Here is a 12,076-nt window from a genome sequence, read left to right on the forward strand (position 1 = left end):
AGAAAGATTAAAATTCATCAAGAGTAAAGACACAGAAAAGGAAAAAAAGAGGGTAAAAAAACCACAGAATATAAGCATAGCAAGAAATGAAAAACGGGGAGGTGAGACAGTCCAATATTAATGCACATTAAAATATAGAAAGAGACAGCAGTGAGGCATTTAAATTGATTAGAGGTATAAGCACAGAAAAAAGAAAAAGATGCGAGTATCATTAAAATATTTTGGAGTACAAACAAAGCTGAAGAAGCAATGGGGAGATGTGAGAAAGTCAATATGTTACGTCCATAAACAATGACAAGTAAAAAGATGAGAGGGGAGAGAGTATTTAAAATACCAGACAGAGACCACCAGTAGCAAAGGGATAAAACGAACATTTTAGTGCTACATTAAATTGTCAAAGGGTTAAAAAAAAAACAGTATAAAGTGGGGAGACACCGGAGCAAGAAATTAATATATTCCAGCAAAAAAAGTAAACAAAAAAAAGTAAATGATAGGAGACACACCTATCTCCTGCTAAAAACAAAACAGAAGAGTAATATGGGAGGTGACAGTCTAATATCTTAAGGCCATAAACACAGTGAAAGAGGGAACGGGGAGACTGGCGAGAGAGACATTGAAGTATCTGAGGGAAAAACCCATTGAAGGTGGAAACGATAAGAGAGAATGACCAAATACAAACAAAAGAAGTAGTAAAGGGGAGATGTTAAAGAGGCTAGCATCCCAAGAACTTAAATAAAGTAAAAGAATGCGGCAGAATCGAAACATTAAATTTTCCGGAGGTACAAACATCGTAGAGTCAATATGGGTGTGACAGTTAAATACCTCATGTATACACATCATAGAAAAGGAACAAGACCGCTATAAGAAAGACATGTAAATCTCAGTTACACAAACACATACGCAGCATAAAAAAAACTGAATATGGAAATGGGACATGATTAACAATCACAAACCCCAGAAGCATAAAATACAGCAGAGATTGTTAAAGCACAGGGTGCTGGCACCATTGCATTTAAAAAAAAATTGTTACTGAGATCCCATGGGATCTCCGCGGGAGTCCGACGGAAGTCCTGTGGAATTGCTGCAACAAAAAAAAAAACTTTCCTTTTCCTCTGGAGGGGGTGCCTCTGAGACCCCCCGCCCCCACCCCCCAATAAGGGCTCGGGGGAGCGCAGGGTATCCCTAGCCGGCCCCCTTATATCTTTTTTAAGAACAATCTCACTACAGTGGAATAAGTCCCCAAATCCTATAATGGCCGTTGCAACATTTTCTTTCACGTTGCAGCCAACCAATCAGCACTCGCTCCCACAGGAGTGCTCTGCTGCAAGAGCTAGAAGGCCCAAGGGGAAAAAAAGCCCCCTGGGTCAATCAGAACGTTAAAATTTCTTTAAGTTGAGCTCGGGGGGACCCTTGAGAGTCCTTTGAACCCAACCGTCCAAATAAATATTTTTGTACCTTAATTTCTCCTAAAGTACTTAATGGATTTACACCGCATCACAAAAAGCATGCTTTATGGACCAAGATATATCTTCCAACCATATTTGGAATAATTCCGTTCAGATTGTTGGGCTGTATACCTTTTTTAAAAAAGTCTATGGAAAATGCATGTGGATTTTGTGTTTTGGGTGTGTTTTGGGACCCACTTCCTTTTTACCACAGCCCCCGTTTGACAGATCACCTCAAACCTTTACAGGAAGAAACTAGGGAAATGAAGAGCACTTTTTGTAAAGTTTCATGAAGATTCGTCTAACAGCGCCAAAGTTATTAGCAAACAAAACAAGGAATTTCCTGTGGATACGCAGACCTTTGAATATATATATATATATATATATATATATATATACATACATACATACATACATACATACATATAGATAAACAACAATTAATAAAGGCAGAATGATGGCGATATAAAAAAACGTATAAACTCGATAACAAAGAGGGAATAAGTAAGTTCGAGCCCTTTAAATGCCGCAGACGTGCAAGTTCACAGGAGGGAGGGGAGATACGCCTGAGATATAAATATGTGAAAGGTGGAGCAGAGGACGTGATCAAGACAATTATACCCTTTCACAAGCACTGTCCAGACAAAAGCCCAAGCAGCAAGCAAACCACACAAGCTGGCGCAGATAAGGCCTTGAGTGACCCACAAACAAATGAATCTCATTTTAGATACCCACTCAAACAAATCACAAACAGCAGAAAGTAATTTTAAATAAATCATAAAATAATCCACAAAGAGCACAACAGGCACGTTTATTTTGCAGATTAAACAGTAAAAAAATAAAAACTACAAATAAACACAGGCTTAGTACAAGTTGTCGGTGTTTAACCCCTTCCATGCGGGGAAATTCCGCCACGGTGCGAGGGGGGGTGGGGCTAGGCGTGGCGCTCAGGTGCTCAGGACGGCTACCGGCCGTCATAAATCACGGTGGGCGTGTGCTCATGATGGCCGGGAGCCGTCCGAACTCCGCCCACTAATTGATTCGCCCGCACAGGCGGGGAATGTGCCGCGCGTGGGCGGAGCGGCAACGGTCGGACACCTCCCGGCCGTCATGAGCACACGACTACCGTGACTCATGACAGCCGGGAGCCGTCCTGAGCATGGAAGGGGTTAAAAAGAATTCCAGACTAATGCATGCACTGAGTCACAAATGTCCAAAATCAGACAGTAAATCACAGAGATAATCAATGAATTAAATTATTATTTTTATTTTATTAAGTCAATTTTTTAAATTAAAAGTTTAAGTGCAATAACGTCATTATTATTTGCAACGCCAATAGCTCAAACGATCAGTAATTTGAGATCTATTGCATTGCAAATGCTTGTTATTTCGGTGGCCCCACCAATTCTGTCCCAGCCCGATGCTGCCCTACTCCTACAAAGATGTGCTGCTGCAACTTAGCACTGGAGACTTGCCCATAGCTCAGCATACACAAGTGAAAGCATCAGTTTCTAAATAGATTCTTGGCCGCCACCAATGAGCATCTGGACTTAAGTCAAAAAAAACGCATAAGCGTGGAAGTCTCGAACGGTATCGCCTTTTAATTCTGCGCTGGCTAAAATAAGTGTTCCTTTCAGCACCACGGTACTAACAGAAATCTTAATTGCTCAGCTATTCTCAAAGCTTGTTTACAGAAACACTCACAAAAGCGACCAGCTGAATGGCGTCATGGCTGCAAGGTGGATCTATCAGTTTCATAAATGGAATAACGCCAACAGATTAACACAACGTATTGTTGTTACTGATTTTAGAACTCACACATAATATAATGCAAAACACAAAAATGAACTATGCTTCTCTTCCCTGCAGTATCTGACTTAGTGGAAAGGGAATCCCATGCCAGACCCAACAGAATTCTGAAATCGAAAGTCCAACACTCAACTGTACAAAACAGAGAGCAGAAAAATCGAAAGTACTGTTGGAATAAGAACCAAACTGGGAATGCCCGTACCTCCCTTGCCAGGTAATGAGTAGCTGTTCTATCTTCTTTTTCCCTTTTTGCAAACTCAATGTAAAATCATCTACAAACATTTGGACCGGCCGAATCTCGATACACGGAAGTACAATTATTGAGTAAGAGGAACTGAGGAGACTGTTTGACTGAACGTGACAAGAGAACGGCCCAATAGAAAAAAGTTAACATTGAGGCGACACGATTCGCGCATTCCGTTTGACAGAAGGCAGTGACACCATTCACTTGAGCAGATGGGAGATTCCTACACTTACCAGGACAACTGGATACGTCGAGGAAAGCCATCTCCAACAGTGCAGATGAGCTGGGAAGAGGCCATCTTGAAAACAAAACCTATTGCATTGCAAACGAGGGAGCAAAAAGAGCTGTGGTACGCCCCGGCTACCTCCTCATATATGAAGGAGCCTCTGCTGCCTCTGCTCCTTGTGGCTCGACCGGAAAAAAAGCGAGCCATGCAGAAAGAAAGGCGCATTCCCGCCATTGCGAAAGTGTGCATGGCACGCTGAAAATAAAAACAAGCGCAGCATCCCAGGGGCTGTATATAACGTAAGCGGCCACCAATTTTGAAGCGCAGCTGCTCGGCTGCGTAAATAACATGAATATTTAAAATCCAAGGGGGAGGGTGGACCCCATGCAAAAGCGCAGCTTTAAAGAGACAGTGCTGTGTCGGGCTAGATATTTAAAAAAAAGCGCCCCTAACAGTAATTTTTCAATTTGTAATGAGTTTTCAATCTGCCCAATTATTAATAAATCGCCCGACATTGCTATGCACTCAGAGAGCATGTTGTGTCTGCTTCAGCATAACATTAAGTAAATTGTTCTCCCTAACTGCTAATGAAAGCTAGAGTAAAGACACATGTAAGAGGGGACTGTCCTTATGGGAGGTGACCACAGGAGAGAGGGAGGTACTAAGGAGGGACTACTAAGTCTATTCATGAATCAAAAGCCATCATTTACAAAAGGACAGGAAGATGAGCCAATTGTAACAAGCATTTGCAATGCAATAGGTCTCGCATTTACGCAAGTTTGACCTATTGGCATTGTAAATGACAATGGCTTTTATTTAGGTTTTAAAAACCAAAACATAAATAAAAGGCAATGTCATTTACAATACCAATAGCTCAAACCCGCGTTAATGCGAGACCTATTGCATTGCAAATGCTTGTTTAAAAAGCCGTAATCGCTTTATTTTGGCTATCTCCCGCCTGAATTGCCTCACTTTCAATAAAAGTCAAGGAAAGAAATACATTCTCCCGATTATTTTATTTAAATCTCCCACTTCTCTCTGCTTCTGTGAAAATCACTTACTGTCCCTACATCAACGAAGTTTACCTTGCGCAATTTAATGTGGCGTGCGTGTGAAGTGCTCTTGGCCCAGGTTTGCGCTATAGTATCTGTAAATAATGAAAAGCATACAGTAAAAATAACAATTTGACACCGTTCCAAGATGACGGAGACACTTGCCTGGAACGCTCACTTTAAGCAGCCTGGAGGATGCGGCCGGACTCAGACTCCCAGCAGCCTGAGCGGCTGTATCTGCCGGCAGCGCTGAGCCAGTCTCAACAGCGGAGCCTGCTGTCCCAAGCTTAGGAGCCTAGACCGCAGTCCCAGCAGCGGATCTCCCAGCGCCTGCCATGGCTAACATGGCCAAGAAGGTGTCCTGGTCTGGGCGCAAGGAGGCAGAGGAAGAACGGAGAAGGTGAGAAAAGCTGCGGAGAGAGCGGAGGCGTACAGGAAAATGAACAGATCGAGCGCACCCCCCTGCTGAATGGGAGCCCGGGCAGTGACAGGAGGGCTAGGGAGGTGAGAACAAGGGTTGGAAGAGAGCTGGTTGAATTTTGTGATGGCGCCCCGACCTGGGTATGCACTGAAGTAGATTTGTGGGCTAAATTGTGAGTTATGTACTGAATTGGCTTGGGTTTATTAGGAAACTGTAATATAATGGCGTTGGGCAGTATGTAGTAAGATTTGGGACGATGTTGGGTTTAGAATGTAGTTGTGAAAGTACATCACACAACAGTGACCCAAGTGTGTTTATTAGCAGGAAACTAACAGAGCTATCAAGTTTGGCAGGTCCACATGTGACTAGTTCACCCAGTCTGGATTTTTTTCTTTGCATTCAGGAATCTGTGGTTCTATTTCTCCAGTTAAACGAGTGGTGCGCCCGCACGCCACAGCGAGACATGTGGTTTCAATTATCACGGCCGTGTCTGGGCACGATAATTGAAACCATATGGCCGGCGGTGGAGGTAACCGACACCAATAGGCCATGGGCGGAGCAATGCGCCCGCCTTTGGCCAACTGCGTGCTGTCTTTGTAAAAAAGACGCACGCAAAGGCCAATAGCGTGGCCCAAAAGAAAAAGCATACGCACGAGCATGTGCGATTTCTAGGGCCGTTTTCAAACCCCCTTAACAAGAGGTCTCTCGCTGCGCGAGCAGTGTTGCGCACTGCAACGCTAGGCGCGAGACCTAAAAATGGGTGGAACATGGCTGGAGCTTAATACCCATATCCTGAATACAGCATGTCTCTCCTGGGGGAGACCTAAAAAGATGGAGATGGAATTTTACTTGTCCCATATGAAATAACTGTCAACGCACTGTTCTGCTAAGCAATAACAAAACATTTCTACCATTAACCCCTTCGATGCTGCGCAGATTCCGCCGCTGTGCTGACGGAATCTTGCGCGGGTGTGGTCATGACGGAATGGTTCCGTCATGAGCACAGCTCAACCGTGGGTCATGACGGAACCATTCCGTCATGAGCACCGAAGGGGTTAAATGTGCTTAACCCTGCTGGCAACCCAATACAGTAGGTTAGTGATCCAGTTAGTATCACATGCAAATCACAGTCTAGTTTTGAGTGCTACAGATATTGAACTCAACAATCCTGGAAAAGTCAAACCAGGTCAATAAAAGGAGTGTCAAGCAGTCGGGCAATAATTAAACCTATAACATATGGAGCAACACACGTATGTGGATTGCGGTGCCCGGTGTTATTTTGTCAAAATAATATTTACAGCCTTGTCAGAAAGGTTATTAACACCTGCTTCACTGTTCCATCATCCCATACGCAATAATGAGTGGTCCACAGTTCATCTGGTTTAAGTAAACTACGAAGAAGCCAATTTGAGAAAGACACCGAGAAATATTGGACGGTGGAATGTTTCACACCTAATGTGCTTGGACTAGGTAGCAAGTCGTTGTCGAGAGGATTGGCTCCGTGAGTCTTAGTACGCTCATGGCACAGATAGGCAAATTCTACTCTACAAGCTACACACACGACCACATCTTACCGACAAATACAAAATAAGCTGACTCGTAATATCCAAGAAACGGCTTATAAGAAGGCAACAGACACTTCCACGAAGATGCTGCGATTTGAACGCCATGTAGTACATTAGAGCAGCTCAAATTTCAAAGTACTCACGACTGCTGCAGAGAATGCACCAAGGCAAAGTCAAGGAAGTTGAATCTTACACTGTCCTAAGGCCATACCATGCTTCCAGGTCTGCTCGGATATTGCTTTATGTTCAGAGCGCAAAACAAAAACTAAGAAGTCTCGGCTCCAACGATCCCTCTGAGGTACAGTGTTATTGGAAATTCTCCCAGTTTCCCAGGAGACCTCCTGCACACGTCACTCCAAGAATAAGAACTTTCAAAACTGTCATGTTACTAGGCTTCTCCAAGTAGAAGACCTCCCACCTGGGAAAAACAGAAACGTTGCTTTTGGGATTTGGATTTATACTGTGAAACAGAGTCAAATAACCTGCATGCAGTATTCTGTAACAGGACCAAGAATATGAATAAGACTGCATACAGTAGATGATGTCATAAAGCATTAGCAAACAGGAGTTTTTTGATTACACAGAAGAACAAGCTTTGGCAAGGCCACCAGGTCTGGCCTGCATTTAAAGTCCTGAATAAAATACTCAGCACTGCAGAGTAAAACTGAAAAATGAAACAATTGCGTTCTGTATAAAGTGCATCTGTGGAATAAAGACCTTGATATAAGGATTCATGGTACCTTTGAGATGTAAAACAGATCTTCGTGCAATGTAAATCCTAGCACTCCACAGGAGACGACAGAACGATACACCTAGCTGCCAACAGTATGAGGTGAGAGAATAGTTTTAAAGGAAACCAAGAAATTAGCATTATGCATGAACTTTTATGGACTATCACCAAGCAGGTCCAAGTAAGGTCCAGCACCTTTAGGAAAATGCCTTAAAGTAATTAGATGCCCCTTTCAAACATGGCTGCTTCCAAGAACGGTGCCTCTGTAACCATTCTACCACAACGTGCCGTTACTTAAAGTGCTTGCAATTTTATTACTGAGACGACTCGCAAACTAGCTTTTGTGCACCCATCAGTTCAACCGCTTTATCGACTGAAAAATAAAGTTATGCGCCTTTTCAAAATAATTCTCATCCTTCCTAAAAACCCACTTCAAAATAGACTTAAAAGACGCCTAATATTAGAATGCATTCTAACTCGATACTCTTGCATCCTAAAACCTAAGATTAAAATGTGAAACAAATCTACAGCACTCATTCCCATTAACAAAACCCAGAAATTGGGGTACTGCCTCATTCTGCAATCAACCAACATAAAGCATGTGTACTCATCTGCTCGGAAGCAGCAAACAAGAGTGAGAAGATGTAGTGGAGAGCACTTTTCTGGACTGAGTGTTCGATTTTTTAATTTAAGTATTCATGCAGTGTTCTACATATGAAACTTTCAAGTGTTGCTGCTTGGAGGTAGTTAATAGAAGTTAATACATAAGACTTTTTTAATAAAAATCACGATTCTCTATACACTATAGCTCTGAGAATCCAAGTCTTTAAATATATTAAAGATTTGATAGAGACTCGACTAAGACAGCTTTGCTATCAAGCCAGACCCAAAACCATGTGTCATTTTCCAAAATAAGCTAGCCTTCTTAGAAGATTATGGGTAAAGATAATCTTCAATGCTAAAATCAAGTATCCATTTCCTGTTTTTCCTAGGTGCGAAATATAGGATTTTTAACTGTGATCACATTACAATTGCAAAAGTAGTTAGTCTTTGGTGATATGAGGGTTGAAATGTGTGATTTGATCACAGTACCACAGCTGCAGCAATAAATCCTGAAAACAGAATAATGTACTATGGAGTCAATCAGTCGTTGTGTAGACACAAAACACTCTTCAACATCAAGAACAAGCTTTGGCAATGCCAATAGGTCTGGCTTTAAAGGAATGATGTATGGTAATGTAAAGCATTGCAAATAAATAGCATGGGGATTGATTTGTGTGGGAGCAAAGAACTGTAGAATAATATTGGTTACGTTTAAAAGGTCAGATGGCAGTTGAACTTTCAAGCCAAGCCTAAACATCTATGCAGATTAATGAGTGCCTGACTCCCATCTGTGTTGCCGCTACTGAGTAACACCAATAATTATATAGTCATCTGAGGCACTTTAATAGCTTTACAATTTCACATGTAAGGCCCCTAAATGTTAAGCTCAGGCAGCCATATAAATAAACAAAATGATCACAGCTGTGTGGAGGGCAAGTACATTTTTGTAGAAGCACACAACTTCTGCCCAATCCTAAAATGTACTCCTGGCTCCCAACATGTAGGTTATATAGTCTGGCGACAGCTGCATTGGTCAAGCCAAACCATTAAAAAAAAAATGGGGCTCTTAAAGAAGCATTACAAACTGAAACTAATTATAATCGTAGAACGATGCTGGGTTGAATGTCCCTTATAGCAATGGAAGCTGCTCTATTGTGCCATTATTTTGTGGGTTATACACAATAACATCTGTACTATCCAGGCGCGTAACACAGGCCCCCGCATCCCCCGCGGTGCAGGGGGGCCTCCGAGCTGCAGGGGGCCCCCTCTGCAAGGTACTGAGGCCTGAGAGCTCCAGTTTAAATCCGGAGTGGGGCCTCTCCAGGTACCTTGCAGGGGGGCCCCCCTCAACTTTCGTTACGCCACTGGTACTGTCCAACAGATTTGAATTTCAAATCCAAGAGGAGGTGCTCAACTGATTTTCTGGGATTGCTCTTTCCAGTAGACGTCTAGACTCCTCTACAAGGAAGCTGGTCTCCACCTGCAGTCAACCGTGTCTACCTCCTCTTGCCAGACTACGTGGAGAGTGATAGGTGGCAGCTGGTAATCAACTGCAGGGAGCAAAGATCTGTGTATAAACAACAAAGACCCTGCTAATGCCGCAGGTTATAGATTCTGCTTCCCTCAGGCAACTACTTTCCTAAGAAAACTGCTCCAATGTCGGAGAACATCAAGATGATCTATGGACTCATAACCCACTTCTGTGAAAGAAGCTTGTGTCACGCCTCTGTATGAGATTTTCAAAAATGGGAAAAGACATCAGGTGGGATCAATGTAATATTTTCACTGGTGTCCCGGGGTTCTCGTCATTGGTGTGCTTGTTTTGCCATAGGAGGTGCCCAAAGTAGTATACATGAGGTATATCCCTACTTATACTTTATGGTGTAGAAAGTGCCTGTAAACGCGTGACCGTGCTTGGCATTATTGTTCATTCTTAGCGTCCAAAATTTCTTCACTCAATTAATTCTGGAATGAATCCAGTGACCTGGAATCAGTCACAGATAAAGTCCACGTCCACCCCAGCAGCCGCAGCAAGAAGACTCTCTCCATGGAGAAGGATTCAAAGGGCTACACATTCACGTGAATCAGGCACCGCTCTCTAGTCCCCTCTGGTTTCGGTCCCAGAGAAAACTGATGGGAGTTGCATTTAGTTGCTGAAACATGTCGACTTTGACATAAAATCAGTTTATGAGCGTGACAAATTGATCCACTTTTTAAAACAATTCAAAACATACCTTTGATGTGCTTGTACATCTCATAATAAAGATGCTACATGGACATTTTTTTAAAACTATCATTTGGATTTTTTACATTGCGGACACACACAACCACACTGCAAGTCTGACCTCATGAAGCGGCTAAGAGCCAATTGGGCAAAAGGGGGTTTTAGTGTGTGCGCGGCCACCACCGTTACTCGAGATAAGTGCAAGTACAGACAGACTTTGTGCACATCACTTGCCCTATTTTGTAGCCCTTCGTTGCCAAAAGGGACATGGGATATTAATAACAGATTTACAGTGTTCCCACCTGATGAACCTCTGAAGTGTGGTTTAAATCTCTGCTGATGACAGAATCTTAAACTAAAGTATGTAATAGATCGGTCTTTGACTGCAGCTGGTTTATGAGTCCACAGGCATGCATATGTCATTATCAGGAACACTGTTTATACTGATACTCGATAGAGGGTGTGCTTGGTTTTACCCCGCACAGTCCTTTAATTTAGACAGGTACACAATTTTCCTTCCACCCTGAGCAGAAGAGCTTACTTGCCCCATGAGAAAATCGAAGTCTCTCATAATGCGGGTCTGGTCTTTCCTAGGAGTGTTACAGTAGATTGCAAAATATTTTTGTTTCCCTTGATTTAAATATTCCAAATCAAAAAAGGGGGGGGGGGGGGGGTTAGAAGGTTTCAAAAGTGGGTTCCCTCCACTTGTAGTTATACCAATATACCACAAAAGACAGAACTCACTCGGGTCAGTGTGATTGTCTCTCATTCATTCAATACCCTAGCTTTTTTTTTTCTTTTTATAGAAAGGACTCTAACCCACTAGAAATTACAGTGGCATGCCTCATGGCCGAATCTTCACCCAGATACTGAGTGTATATGGGTGGGCTCAACCTTGAACCACAATGGAGCTCTTTTGGATAGGGAGGATAGGGTAGCTTAATGAAATAAAATTGCTTTAAAAAATACCCAAAAGAGTATTTATTATGGTATTAGTTGGCATGACTAAAAACAAGACAGATTATGTTTGAGGAGTAATTAATAGAACACCAGCATCTAGGATTCAGCCATACTCAAACGCCCAAACATGGTCAAACGGCTTTCATCAGGACAAGTGACCCTAAAGCCTAGTAGCACAAAAGTGACTGTGTAGGAATAATGTTGCTGCACACTTTGTGATAGACAATTTTCTTGCATGCACTAAATCACCGAAAAAGATATGCATTTCATACAAACCCGTAGGAGCACTTTCTCAAATCAAGGGATCCGTGGATTGAAGGAGAAACAATTATACATTATATTGTGTGCTGACTCACACTGCTCATTAGCATTGTAAACATCCCATGCTTTTTAACATACTGTAAATCCTGCACACGGATGCCTGTCCTACACACGGATGTGCCATAAAAATGATATACACTAGATAATCATGTGCAATTGAAAGTGAGAGTCCAAAAATTGCGTCTATATCGTTGTGATAAATGACATGTTATTCATTATGCTGTAAAAACATGCTTGCATCAGAAAACATTCCTGTCTTCTGAACTACTGGTGTGGTTGCTTAATTAGGCCACATGGAGTCTTAGAGCTGGCAAACGCTGTAGTCACACACTGCAGCTAGAGAATCAAGGCTTGTGGTGTATCAAGTTGAGCAATTATAAGTCTGCTCACTAAGTCCACCACACAAGAAAACTTTTTTCGTCATGGGATTTTGCAAATTTGATGGTGCTTTTATTTGGACTCAACAGGTGCAAACG

General features: G+C 42.4%; 1 protein-coding gene across 3 annotated transcripts in view; it reads right to left on the minus strand.

Moving 5' to 3' along the window:
• The window catches only part of C4_2H1orf21 (chromosome 4_2 C1orf21 homolog), a 341,397-nt gene that overhangs the window by 173,451 nt on the left and 155,870 nt on the right, over nucleotides 1–12,076 (minus strand). The window lies entirely within an intron of this gene.

The sequence above is a fragment of the Triturus cristatus genome, chromosome 4_2, assembly GCF_964204655.1.
Source record: "Triturus cristatus chromosome 4_2, aTriCri1.1, whole genome shotgun sequence".
In the NCBI taxonomy this organism is placed as follows: domain Eukaryota; kingdom Metazoa; phylum Chordata; class Amphibia; order Caudata; family Salamandridae; genus Triturus; species Triturus cristatus.